The sequence below is a fragment of the Taudactylus pleione genome, unplaced genomic scaffold, assembly GCF_031769625.1.
Source record: "Taudactylus pleione unplaced genomic scaffold, aTauple2 ptg000454l, whole genome shotgun sequence".
NCBI lineage: Eukaryota > Metazoa > Chordata > Amphibia > Anura > Myobatrachidae > Taudactylus > Taudactylus pleione.
The window spans coordinates 3,683,104-3,696,068 of NW_028284856.1; the positions used below are offsets into that span (position 1 = coordinate 3,683,104).

Below are 12,965 nucleotides of genomic sequence, written 5' to 3' on the forward strand. Positions count from 1 at the left end.
GCTATTCAGATAATACTTTTAGTGATAGAGAGATTTTCCAACTTTAGTAATTGCACAGTAACTAGTAGTTGTCATCATTTGATATGACTTGTTTTTTGTATTACGAACTTTCTGCATTTTTGCGACCTATCACAGAAGATCCTGGATAGCTCAGTCGGTAGAGCATCAGACTTTTAATCTGAGGGTCCAGGGTTCAAGTCCCTGTTCGGGCGAGTGTCTTTTAAGCAACGTATCATTTTGTGAAATGGAACATATTGCAGAGTGGGAAAATCACAAACTGTTTAAGAATGTACACCTTCAACCAAGAGGCAAATTAAATGTATTTCATCAATAGACACTAAATGTCAAGCTATTCAGATCATACTTTTAGTGATAGAGAGATTTTCCAACTTTAGTAATTGCACAGTAACTAGTAGTTGTCATCATTTGATATGACTTGTTTTTTGTATTACTAACTTTCTGCACTTTTGCGACCTATCACAGAATAGCCTGGATAGCTCAGTCGGTAGAGCATCAGACTTTTAATCTGAGGGTCCAGGGTTCAAGTCCCTGTTCGGGCGAGTGTCTTTTAAGCAATGTGTCGTTTTTGTGAAATGGAACATAGTGCAGAGTGTTTAAGAATGTACACCTTCAACCAAGATGCAAATTAAATGTATTTCATCAAGAGACACTAAATGTCAAGCTTTTCAGTTCATACTTTTAGTGATAGAGAGATTGTCCAACTTTAGTAATTGCACAGTAACTAGTAGTTGTCATCATTTGATATGACTTGTTTTTTGTATTACGAACTTTCTGCATTTTTGCGACCTGTCACAGAAGATCCTGGATAGCTCAGTCGGTAGAGCATCAGACTTTTAATCTGAGGGTACAGGGTTCAAGTCCCTGTTCGGGCGAGTGTCTTTTAAGCAACGTATCATTTTGTGAAATGGAACATATTGCAGAGTGGGAAAATCACAAACTGTTTAAGAATGTACACCTTCAACCAAGAGGCAAATTAAATGTATTTCATCAATAGACACTAAATGTCAAGCTATTCAGATCATACTTTTAGTGATAGAGAGATTTTCCAACTTTAGTAATTGCACAGTAACTAGTAGTTGTCATCATTTGATATGACTTGTTTTTTGTATTACGAACTTTCTGCATTTTTGCGACCTATCACAGAAGAGCCTGGATAGCTCAGTCGGTAGAGCATCAGACTTTTAATCTGAGGGTCCAGGGTTCAAGTCCCTGTTCGGGCGAGTGTTTTTTAAGCAATGTGTCATTTTGTGAAATGGAACATAGTGCAGAGTGGGAAAATCACAAACTGTTTAAGAATGTACACCTTCAACCAAGAGGCAAATTAAATGTATTTCACCAATAGACACTAAATGTCAAGCTATTCATATCATACTTTTAGTGATAGAGAGATTTTGCTACTTTAGTAATTGCACAGTAGTTGTCACCATTTGAATTTACTTGGTTTTAGTATTACGAACTTTCTATAGGTTTGCGACAAACTCCAGAAGAGCCTGGAGTCGGTAAAACATCAGAACTTTAATCTGAGGGTCCAGGGTTCAAGTCCCTGTTCGGGCGAGTGTCTTTTAAGCAATGTGTCGTTTTTGTGAAATGGAACACAGTGCAGAGTGGGAAAATCACAAACTGTTTAAGAATGTACACCTTCAACCAAGAGGCAAATTAAATGTATTTCATCAATAGACACTAAATGTCAAGCTATTCAGATAATACTTTTAGTGATAGAGAGATTTTCCAACTTTAGTAATTGCACACTAGTTGTCACCATTTGAATTTACTTGGTTTTAGTATTACGAACTTTCTATAGGTTTGCGACAAACTCCAGAAGAGCCCGGAGTCGGTAAAACATCAGAACTTTAATCTGAAGGTCCAGGGTTCAAGTGCCTGTTCGGGCGAGTGTCTTTTAAGCAATGTGTCATTTTTGTGAAATGGAACATAGTGCAGAGTGGGAAAATCACAAACTGTTTAAGAATGTACACCTTCAACCAAGAGGCAAATTAAATGTATTTCATCAATAGACACTAAATGTCAAGCTATTCAGATAATACTTTTAGTGATAGAGAGATTTTTCAACTTTAGTAATTGCACAGTAACTAGTAGTTGTCATCATTTGATATGACTTGTTTTTTGTATTACGAACTTTCTGCATTTTTGCGACCTATCACAGAAGAGCCTGGATAGCTCAGTCGGTAGAGCATCAGACTTTTAATCTGAGGGTCCAGGGTTCAAGGGTCTGTTCGGGCGAGTGTCTTTTAAGCAATGTGTCATTTTGTGAAATGGAACATAGTGCAGAGTGGGAAAATCACAAACTGTTTAAGAATGTACACCTTCAACCAAGAGGCAAATTAAATGTATTTCACCAATAGACACTAAATGTCAAGCTATTCATATCATACTTTTAGTGATAGAGAGATTTTGCTACTTTAGTAATTGCACAGTAGTTGTCACCATTTGAATTGACTTGGTTTTAGTATTACGAACTTTCTATAGGTTTGCGACAAACTCCAGAAGAGCCTGGAGTCGGTAAAACATCAGAACTTTAATCTGAGGGTCCAGGGTTCAAGTCCCTGTTCGGGCGAGTGTCTTTTAAGCAATGTGTCATTTTTGTGAAATGGAACATAGTGCAGAGTGGGAAAATCACAAACTGTTTAAGAATGTACACCTTCAACCAAGAGGCAAATTAAATGTATTTCATCAATAGACACTAAATGTCAAGCTATTCAGATCATACTTTTAGTGATAGAGAGATTTTCCTACTTTAGTAATTGCACAGTAGTTGTGCAATGTCACCACAGAAGATCCTGGATAGCTCAGTCGGTAGAGCATCAGACTTTTAATCTGAGGGTCCAGGGTTCAAGTCCCTGTTCGGGCGAGTGTCTTTTAAGCAATGTGTCGTTTTTGTGAAATGGAACATAGTGCAGAGTGTTTAAGAATGTACACCTTCAACCAAGATGCAAATTAAATGTATTTCATCAAGAGACACTAAATGTCAAGCTTTTCAGTTCATACTTTTAGTGATAGAGAGATTGTCCAACTTTAGTAATTGCACAGTAACTAGTAGTTGTCATCATTTGATATGACTTGTTTTTTGTATTACGAACTTTCTGCATTTTTGCGACCTATCACAGAAGATCCTGGATAGCTCAGTCGGTAGAGCATCAGACTTTTAATCTGAGGGTACAGGGTTCAAGTCCCTGTTCGGGCGAGTGTCTTTTAAGCAACGTATCATTTTGTGAAATGGAACATATTGCAGAGTGGGAAAATCACAAACTGTTTAAGAATGTACACCTTCAACCAAGAGGCAAATTAAATGTATTTCATCAATAGACACTAAATGTCAAGCTATTCAGATCATACTTTTAGTGATAGAGAGATTTTCCTACTTTAGTAATTGCACAGTAGTTGTGCAATGTCACCACAGAAGATCCTGGATAGCTCAGTCGGTAGAGCATCAGACTTTTAATCTGAGGGTACAGGGTTCAAGTCCCTGTTCGGGCGAGTGTCTTTTAAGCAACGTATCATTTTGTGAAATGGAACATATTGCAGAGTGGGAAAATCACAAACTGTTTAAGAATGTACACCTTCAACCAAGAGGCAAATTAAATGTATTTCATCAATAGACACTAAATGTCAAGCTATTCAGATCATACTTTTAGTGATAGAGAGATTTTCCAACTTTAGTAATTGCACAGTAACTAGTAGTTGTCATCATTTGATATGACTTGTTTTTTGTATTACGAACTTTCTGCATATTTGCGACCTATCGCAGAAGAGCCTGGATAGCTCAGTCGGTAGAGCATCAGACTTTTAATCTGAGGGTCCAGGGTTCAAGGGTCTGTTTGGGCGAGTGTCTTTTAAGCAATGTGTCATTTTGTGAAATGGAACATAGTGCAGAGTGGGAAAATCACAAACTGTTTAAGAATGTACACCTTCAACCAAGAGGCAAATTAAATGTATTTCACCAATAGACACTAAATGTCAAGCTATTCATATCATACTTTTAGTGATAGAGATTTTCCTACTTTAGTAATTGCACAGTAGTTGTCACCATTTGAATTTACTTGGTTTTAGTATTACGAACTTTCTATAGGTTTGCGACAAACTCCAGAAGAGCCTGGAGTCGGTAAAACATCAGAACTTTAATCTGAGGGTCCAGGGTTCAAGTCCCTGTTCGGGCGAGTGTCTTTTAAGCAATGTGTCATTTTTGTGAAATGGAACATAGTGCAGAGTGGGAAAATCACAAACTGTTTAAGAATGTACACCTTCAACCAAGAGGCAAATTAAATGTATTTCATCAATAGACACTAAATGTCAAGCTATTCAGATAATACTTTTAGTGATAGAGAGATTTTTCAACTTTAGTAATTGCACAGTAACTAGTAGTTGTCATCATTTGATATGACTTGTTTTTTGTATTACGAACTTTCTGCATTTTTGCGACCTATCACAGAAGAGCCTGGATAGCTCAGTCGGTAGAGCATCAGACTTTTAATCTGAGGGTCCAGGGTTCAAGTCCCTGTTCGGGCGAGTGTTTTTTAAGCAATGTGTCGTTTTTGTGAAATGGAACATAGTGCAGAGTGGGAAAATCACAAACTGTTTAAGAATGTACACCTTCAACCAAGAGGCAAATTAAATGTATTTCACCAATAGACACTAAATGTCAAGCTATTCATATCATACTTTTAGTGATAGAGAGATTTTGCTACTTTAGTAATTGCACAGTAGTTGTCACCATTTGAATTTACTTGGTTTTAGTATTACGAACTTTCTATAGGTTTGCGACAAACTCCAGAAGAGCCTGGAGTCGGTAAAACATCAGAACTTTAATCTGAGGGTCCAGGGTTCAAGTCCCTGTTCGGGCGAGTGTCTTTTAAGCAATGTGTCGTTTTTGTGAAATGGAACACAGTGCAGAGTGGGAAAATCACAAACTGTTTAAGAATGTACACCTTCAACCAAGAGGCAAATTAAATGTATTTCATCAATAGACACTAAATGTCAAGCTATTCAGATAATACTTTTAGTGATAGAGAGATTTTCCAACTTTAGTAATTGCACAGTAACTAGTAGTTGTCATCATTTGATATGACTTGTTTTTTGTATTACGAACTTTCTGCATTTTTGCGACCTATCACAGAATAGCCTGGATAGCTCAGTCGGTAGAGCATCAGACTTTTAATCTGAGGGTCCAGGGTTCAAGGGTCTGTTCGGGCAAGTGTCTTTTAAGCAATGTGTCATTTTGTGAAATGGAACATAGTGCAGAGTGGGAAAATCACAAACTGTTTAAGAATGTACACCTTCAACCAAGAGGCAAATTAAATGTATTTCACCAATAGACACTAAATGTCAAGCTATTCATATCATACTTTTAGTGATAGAGATTTTCCTACTTTAGTAATTGCACAGTAGTTGTCACCATTTGAATTTACTTGGTTTTAGTATTACGAACTTTCTATAGGTTTGCGACAAACTCCAGAAGAGCCTGGAGTCGGTAAAACATCAGAACTTTAATCTGAGGGTCCAGGGTTCAAGTCCCTGTTCAGGCGAGTGTCTTTTAAGCAATGTGTCATTTTTGTGAAATGGAACATAGTGCAGAGTGGGAAAATCACAAACTGTTTAAGAATGTACACCTTCAACCAAGAGGCAAATTAAATGTATTTCATCAATAGACACTAAATGTCAAGCTATTCAGATAATACTTTTAGTGATAGAGAGATTTTTCAACTTTAGTAATTGCACAGTAACTAGTAGTTGTCATCATTTGATATGACTTGTTTTTTGTATTACGAACTTTCTGCATTTTTGCGACCTATCACAGAAGAGCCTGGATAGCTCAGTCGGTAGAGCATCAGACTTTTAATCTGAGGGTCCAGGGTTCAAGTCCCTGTTCGGGCGAGTGTTTTTTAAGCAATGTGTCGTTTTTGTGAAATGGAACATAGTGCAGAGTGGGAAAATCACAAACTGTTTAAGAATGTACACCTTCAACCAAGAGGCAAATTAAATGTATTTCACCAATAGACACTAAATGTCAAGCTATTCATATCATACTTTTAGTGATAGAGAGATTTTGCTACTTTAGTAATTGCACAGTAGTTGTCACCATTTGAATTTACTTGGTTTTAGTATTACGAACTTTCTATAGGTTTGCGACAAACTCCAGAAGAGCCTGGAGTCGGTAAAACATCAGAACTTTAATCTGAGGGTCCAGGGTTCAAGTCCCTGTTCGGGCGAGTGTCTTTTAAGCAATGTGTCGTTTTTGTGAAATGGAACACAGTGCAGAGTGGGAAAATCACAAACTGTTTAAGAATGTACACCTTCAACCAAGAGGCAAATTAAATGTATTTCATCAATAGACACTAAATGTCAAGCTATTCAGATAATACTTTTAGTGATAGAGAGATTTTCCAACTTTAGTAATTGCACAGTAACTAGTAGTTGTCATCATTTGATATGACTTGTTTTTTGTATTACGAACTTTCTGCATTTTTGCGACCTATCACAGAAGATCCTGGATAGCTCAGTCGGTAGAGCATCAGACTTTTAATCTGAGGGTCCAGGGTTCAAGTCCCTGTTCGGGCGAGTGTCTTTTAAGCAACGTATCATTTTGTGAAATGGAACATATTGCAGAGTGGGAAAATCACAAACTGTTTAAGAATGTACACCTTCAACCAAGAGGCAAATTAAATGTATTTCATCAATAGACACTAAATGTCAAGCTATTCAGATCATACTTTTAGTGATAGAGAGATTTTCCAACTTTAGTAATTGCACAGTAACTAGTAGTTGTCATCATTTGATATGACTTGTTTTTTGTATTACTAACTTTCTGCATTTTTGCGACCTATCACAGAATAGCCTGGATAGCTCAGTCGGTAGAGCATCACACTTTTAATCTGAGGGTCCAGGGTTCAAGTCCCTGTTCGGGCGAGTGTCTTTTAAGCAATGTGTCGTTTTTGTGAAATGGAACATAGTGCAGAGTGTTTAAGAATGTACACCTTCAACCAAGAGGCAAATTAAATGTATTTCACCAATAGACACTAAATGTCAAGCTATTCATATCATACTTTTAGTGATAGAGAGATTTTGCTACTTTAGTAATTGCACAGTAGTTGTCACCATTTGAATTTACTTGGTTTTAGTATTACGAACTTTCTATAGGTTTGCGACAAACTCCAGAAGAGCCTGGAGTCGGTAAAACATCAGAACTTTAATCTGAGGGTCCAGGGTTCAAGTCCCTGTTCGGGCGAGTGTCTTTTAAGCAATGTGTCGTTTTTGTGAAATGGAACACAGTGCAGAGTGGGAAAATCACAAACTGTTTAAGAATGTACACCTTCAACCAAGAGGCAAATTAAATGTATTTCATCAATAGACACTAAATGTCAAGCTATTCAGATAATACTTTTAGTGATAGAGAGATTTTCCAACTTTAGTAATTGCACAGTAACTAGTAGTTGTCATCATTTGATATGACTTGTTTTTTGTATTACGAACTTTCTGCATTTTTGCGACCTATCACAGAAGATCCTGGATAGCTCAGTCGGTAGAGCATCAGACTTTTAATCTGAGGGTCCAGGGTTCAAGTCCCTGTTCGGGCGAGTGTCTTTTAAGCAACGTATCATTTTGTGAAATGGAACATATTGCAGAGTGGGAAAATCACAAACTGTTTAAGAATGTACACCTTCAACCAAGAGGCAAATTAAATGTATTTCATCAATAGACACTAAATGTCAAGCTATTCAGATCATACTTTTAGTGATAGAGAGATTTTCCAACTTTAGTAATTGCACAGTAACTAGTAGTTGTCATCATTTGATATGACTTGTTTTTTGTATTACTAACTTTCTGCATTTTTGCGACCTATCACAGAATAGCCTGGATAGCTCAGTCGGTAGAGCATCACACTTTTAATCTGAGGGTCCAGGGTTCAAGTCCCTGTTCGGGCGAGTGTCTTTTAAGCAATGTGTCGTTTTTGTGAAATGGAACATAGTGCAGAGTGTTTAAGAATGTACACCTTCAACCAAGATGCAAATTAAATGTATTTCATCAAGAGACACTAAATGTCAAGCTTTTCAGTTCATACTTTTAGTGATAGAGAGATTGTCCAACTTTAGTAATTGCACAGTAACTAGTAGTTGTCATCATTTGATATGACTTGTTTTTTGTATTACGAACTTTCTGCATTTTTGCGACCTGTCACAGAAGATCCTGGATAGCTCAGTCGGTAGAGCATCAGACTTTTAATCTGAGGGTACAGGGTTCAAGTCCCTGTTCGGGCGAGTGTCTTTTAAGCAACGTATCATTTTGTGAAATGGAACATATTGCAGAGTGGGAAAATCACAAACTGTTTAAGAATGTACACCTTCAACCAAGAGGCAAATTAAATGTATTTCATCAATAGACACTAAATGTCAAGCTATTCAGATCATACTTTTAGTGATAGAGAGATTTTCCAACTTTAGTAATTGCACAGTAACTAGTAGTTGTCATCATTTGATATGACTTGTTTTTTGTATTACGAACTTTCTGCATTTTTGCGACCTATCACAGAAGAGCCTGGATAGCTCAGTCGGTAGAGCATCAGACTTTTAATCTGAGGGTCCAGGGTTCAAGTCCCTGTTCGGGCGAGTGTTTTTTAAGCAATGTGTCATTTTGTGAAATGGAACATAGTGCAGAGTGGGAAAATCACAAACTGTTTAAGAATGTACACCTTCAACCAAGAGGCAAATTAAATGTATTTCACCAATAGACACTAAATGTCAAGCTATTCATATCATACTTTTAGTGATAGAGAGATTTTGCTACTTTAGTAATTGCACAGTAGTTGTCACCATTTGAATTTACTTGGTTTTAGTATTACGAACTTTCTATAGGTTTGCGACAAACTCCAGAAGAGCCTGGAGTCAGTAAAACATCAGAACTTTAATCTGAGGGTCCAGGGTTCAAGTCCCTGTTCGGGCGAGTGTCTTTTAAGCAATGTGTCGTTTTTGTGAAATGGAACACAGTGCAGAGTGGGAAAATCACAAACTGTTTAAGAATGTACACCTTCAACCAAGAGGCAAATTAAATGTATTTCATCAATAGACACTAAATGTCAAGCTATTCAGATAATACTTTTAGTGATAGAGAGATTTTCCAACTTTAGTAATTGCACAGTAACTAGTAGTTGTCATCATTTGATATGACTTGTTTTTTGTATTACGAACTTTCTGCATTTTTGCGACCTATCACAGAAGAGCCTGGATAGCTCAGTCGGTAGAGCATCAGACTTTTAATCTGAGGGTCCAGGGTTCAAGTCCCTGTTCGGGCGAGTGTTTTTTAAGCAATGTGTCATTTTGTGAAATGGAACATAGTGCAGAGTGGGAAAATCACAAACTGTTTAAGAATGTACACCTTCAACCAAGAGGCAAATTAAATGTATTTCACCAATAGACACTAAATGTCAAGCTATTCATATCATACTTTTAGTGATAGAGAGATTTTGCTACTTTAGTAATTGCACAGTAGTTGTCACCATTTGAATTTACTTGGTTTTAGTATTACGAACTTTCTATAGGTTTGCGACAAACTCCAGAAGAGCCTGGAGTCGGTAAAACATCAGAACTTTAATCTGAGGGTCCAGGGTTCAAGTCCCTGTTCGGGCGAGTGTCTTTTAAGCAATGTGTCGTTTTTGTGAAATGGAACACAGTGCAGAGTGGGAAAATCACAAACTGTTTAAGAATGTACACCTTCAACCAAGAGGCAAATTAAATGTATTTCATCAATAGACACTAAATGTCAAGCTATTCAGATAATACTTTTAGTGATAGAGAGATTTTCCAACTTTAGTAATTGCACAGTAACTAGTAGTTGTCATCATTTGATATGACTTGTTTTTTGTATTACGAACTTTCTGCATTTTTGCGACCTATCACAGAAGATCCTGGATAGCTCAGTCGGTAGAGCATCAGACTTTTAATCTGAGGGTCCAGGGTTCAAGTCCCTGTTCGGGCGAGTGTCTTTTAAGCAACGTATCATTTTGTGAAATGGAACATATTGCAGAGTGGGAAAATCACAAACTGTTTAAGAATGTACACCTTCAACCAAGAGGCAAATTAAATGTATTTCATCAATAGACACTAAATGTCAAGCTATTCAGATCATACTTTTAGTGATAGAGAGATTTTCCAACTTTAGTAATTGCACAGTAACTAGTAGTTGTCATCATTTGATATGACTTGTTTTTTGTATTACTAACTTTCTGCATTTTTGCGACCTATCACAGAATAGCCTGGATAGCTCAGTCGGTAGAGCATCAGACTTTTAATCTGAGGGTCCAGGGTTCAAGTCCCTGTTCGGGCGAGTGTCTTTTAAGCAATGTGTCGTTTTTGTGAAATGGAACATAGTGCAGAGTGTTTAAGAATGTACACCTTCAACCAAGATGCAAATTAAATGTATTTCATCAAGAGACACTAAATGTCAAGCTTTTCAGTTCATACTTTTAGTGATAGAGAGATTGTCCAACTTTAGTAATTGCACAGTAACTAGTAGTTGTCATCATTTGATATGACTTGTTTTTTGTATTACGAACTTTCTGCATTTTTGCGACCTGTCACAGAAGATCCTGGATAGCTCAGTCGGTAGAGCATCAGACTTTTAATCTGAGGGTACAGGGTTCAAGTCCCTGTTCGGGCGAGTGTCTTTTAAGCAACGTATCATTTTGTGAAATGGAACATATTGCAGAGTGGGAAAATCACAAACTGTTTAAGAATGTACACCTTCAACCAAGAGGCAAATTAAATGTATTTCATCAATAGACACTAAATGTCAAGCTATTCAGATCATACTTTTAGTGATAGAGAGATTTTCCAACTTTAGTAATTGCACAGTAACTAGTAGTTGTCATCATTTGATATGACTTGTTTTTTGTATTACGAACTTTCTGCATTTTTGCGACCTATCACAGAAGAGCCTGGATAGCTCAGTCGGTAGAGCATCAGACTTTTAATCTGAGGGTCCAGGGTTCAAGTCCCTGTTCGGGCGAGTGTTTTTTAAGCAATGTGTCATTTTGTGAAATGGAACATAGTGCAGAGTGGGAAAATCACAAACTGTTTAAGAATGTACACCTTCAACCAAGAGGCAAATTAAATGTATTTCACCAATAGACACTAAATGTCAAGCTATTCATATCATACTTTTAGTGATAGAGAGATTTTGCTACTTTAGTAATTGCACAGTAGTTGTCACCATTTGAATTTACTTGGTTTTAGTATTACGAACTTTCTATAGGTTTGCGACAAACTCCAGAAGAGCCTGGAGTCGGTAAAACATCAGAACTTTAATCTGAGGGTCCAGGGTTCAAGTCCCTGTTCGGGCGAGTGTCTTTTAAGCAATGTGTCGTTTTTGTGAAATGGAACACAGTGCAGAGTGGGAAAATCACAAACTGTTTAAGAATGTACACCTTCAACCAAGAGGCAAATTAAATGTATTTCATCAATAGACACTAAATGTCAAGCTATTCAGATAATACTTTTAGTGATAGAGAGATTTTCCAACTTTAGTAATTGCACAGTAACTAGTAGTTGTCATCATTTGATATGACTTGTTTTTTGTATTACGAACTTTCTGCATTTTTGCGACCTATCACAGAAGAGCCTGGATAGCTCAGTCGGTAGAGCATCAGACTTTTAATCTGAGGGTCCAGGGTTCAAGTCCCTGTTCGGGCGAGTGTTTTTTAAGCAATGTGTCATTTTGTGAAATGGAACATAGTGCAGAGTGGGAAAATCACAAACTGTTTAAGAATGTACACCTTCAACCAAGAGGCAAATTAAATGTATTTCACCAATAGACACTAAATGTCAAGCTATTCATATCATACTTTTAGTGATAGAGAGATTTTGCTACTTTAGTAATTGCACAGTAGTTGTCACCATTTGAATTTACTTGGTTTTAGTATTACGAACTTTCTATAGGTTTGCGACAAACTCCAGAAGAGCCTGGAGTCGGTAAAACATCAGAACTTTAATCTGAGGGTCCAGGGTTCAAGTCCCTGTTCGGGCGAGTGTCTTTTAAGCAATGTGTCGTTTTTGTGAAATGGAACACAGTGCAGAGTGGGAAAATCACAAACTGTTTAAGAATGTACACCTTCAACCAAGAGGCAAATTAAATGTATTTCATCAATAGACACTAAATGTCAAGCTATTCAGATAATACTTTTAGTGATAGAGAGATTTTCCAACTTTAGTAATTGCACAGTAACTAGTAGTTGTCATCATTTGATATGACTTGTTTTTTGTATTACGAACTTTCTGCATTTTTGCGACCTATCACAGAATAGCCTGGATAGCTCAGTCGGTAGAGCATCAGACTTTTAATCTGAGGGTCCAGGGTTCAAGTCCCTGTTCGGGCGAGTGTCTTTTAAGCAATGTGTCGTTTTTGTGAAATTGAACATAGTGCAGAGTGTTTAAGAATGTACACCTTCAACCAAGATGCAAATTAAATGTATTTCATCAAGAGACACTAAATGTCAAGCTTTTCAGTTCATACTTTTAGTGATAGAGAGATTGTCCAACTTTAGTAATTGCACAGTAACTAGTAGTTGTCATCATTTGATATGACTTGTTTTTTGTATTACGAACTTTCTGCATTTTTGCGACCTATCACAGAAGATCCTGGATAGCTCAGTCGGTAGAGCATCAGACTTTTAATCTGAGGGTACAGGGTTCAAGTCCCTGTTCGGGCGAGTGTCTTTTAAGCAACGTATCATTTTGTGAAATGGAACATATTGCAGAGTGGGAAAATCACAAACTGTTTAAGAATGTACACCTTCAACCAAGAGGCAAATTAAATGTATTTCATCAATAGACACTAAATGTCAAGCTATTCAGATCATACTTTTAGTGATAGAGAGATTTTCCAACTTTAGTAATTGCACAGTAACTAGTAGTTGTCATCATTTGATATGACTTGTTTTTTGT

The 12,965-nt window shown here is 37.0% G+C and overlaps 15 non-coding genes across 15 annotated transcripts; all 15 read left to right on the top strand.

Moving 5' to 3' along the window:
• Positions 1-139: 139 nt before the first annotated feature.
• TRNAK-UUU (transfer RNA lysine (anticodon UUU)) lies at positions 140-212 on the top strand. Its single transcript has one exon. It is a non-coding gene; the product is annotated as a tRNA-Lys (tRNA).
• A 275-nt stretch (positions 213-487) lies between these two features.
• Positions 488-560, top strand: TRNAK-UUU (transfer RNA lysine (anticodon UUU)). Its single transcript has one exon. It is a non-coding gene; the product is annotated as a tRNA-Lys (tRNA).
• A 608-nt stretch (positions 561-1,168) lies between these two features.
• On the top strand, positions 1,169-1,241 carry TRNAK-UUU (transfer RNA lysine (anticodon UUU)). Its single transcript has one exon. It is a non-coding gene; the product is annotated as a tRNA-Lys (tRNA).
• A 1,573-nt stretch (positions 1,242-2,814) lies between these two features.
• Positions 2,815-2,887, top strand: TRNAK-UUU (transfer RNA lysine (anticodon UUU)). Its single transcript has one exon. It is a non-coding gene; the product is annotated as a tRNA-Lys (tRNA).
• Positions 2,888-4,469: 1,582 nt separating this feature from the next.
• TRNAK-UUU (transfer RNA lysine (anticodon UUU)) lies at positions 4,470-4,542 on the top strand. The gene has a single exon. It is a non-coding gene; the product is annotated as a tRNA-Lys (tRNA).
• Positions 4,543-5,834: 1,292 nt separating this feature from the next.
• On the top strand, positions 5,835-5,907 carry TRNAK-UUU (transfer RNA lysine (anticodon UUU)). Its single transcript has one exon. It is a non-coding gene; the product is annotated as a tRNA-Lys (tRNA).
• Positions 5,908-6,518: 611 nt separating this feature from the next.
• TRNAK-UUU (transfer RNA lysine (anticodon UUU)) lies at positions 6,519-6,591 on the top strand. Its single transcript has one exon. It is a non-coding gene; the product is annotated as a tRNA-Lys (tRNA).
• A 943-nt stretch (positions 6,592-7,534) lies between these two features.
• On the top strand, positions 7,535-7,607 carry TRNAK-UUU (transfer RNA lysine (anticodon UUU)). The gene has a single exon. It is a non-coding gene; the product is annotated as a tRNA-Lys (tRNA).
• Positions 7,608-8,563: 956 nt separating this feature from the next.
• TRNAK-UUU (transfer RNA lysine (anticodon UUU)) lies at positions 8,564-8,636 on the top strand. The gene has a single exon. It is a non-coding gene; the product is annotated as a tRNA-Lys (tRNA).
• Positions 8,637-9,246: 610 nt separating this feature from the next.
• Positions 9,247-9,319, top strand: TRNAK-UUU (transfer RNA lysine (anticodon UUU)). Its single transcript has one exon. It is a non-coding gene; the product is annotated as a tRNA-Lys (tRNA).
• Positions 9,320-9,929: 610 nt separating this feature from the next.
• Positions 9,930-10,002, top strand: TRNAK-UUU (transfer RNA lysine (anticodon UUU)). Its single transcript has one exon. It is a non-coding gene; the product is annotated as a tRNA-Lys (tRNA).
• A 275-nt stretch (positions 10,003-10,277) lies between these two features.
• On the top strand, positions 10,278-10,350 carry TRNAK-UUU (transfer RNA lysine (anticodon UUU)). Its single transcript has one exon. It is a non-coding gene; the product is annotated as a tRNA-Lys (tRNA).
• A 608-nt stretch (positions 10,351-10,958) lies between these two features.
• Positions 10,959-11,031, top strand: TRNAK-UUU (transfer RNA lysine (anticodon UUU)). The gene has a single exon. It is a non-coding gene; the product is annotated as a tRNA-Lys (tRNA).
• A 610-nt stretch (positions 11,032-11,641) lies between these two features.
• Positions 11,642-11,714, top strand: TRNAK-UUU (transfer RNA lysine (anticodon UUU)). The gene has a single exon. It is a non-coding gene; the product is annotated as a tRNA-Lys (tRNA).
• Positions 11,715-12,324: 610 nt separating this feature from the next.
• On the top strand, positions 12,325-12,397 carry TRNAK-UUU (transfer RNA lysine (anticodon UUU)). Its single transcript has one exon. It is a non-coding gene; the product is annotated as a tRNA-Lys (tRNA).
• The last annotated feature ends 568 nt before the right edge of the window (positions 12,398-12,965 follow it).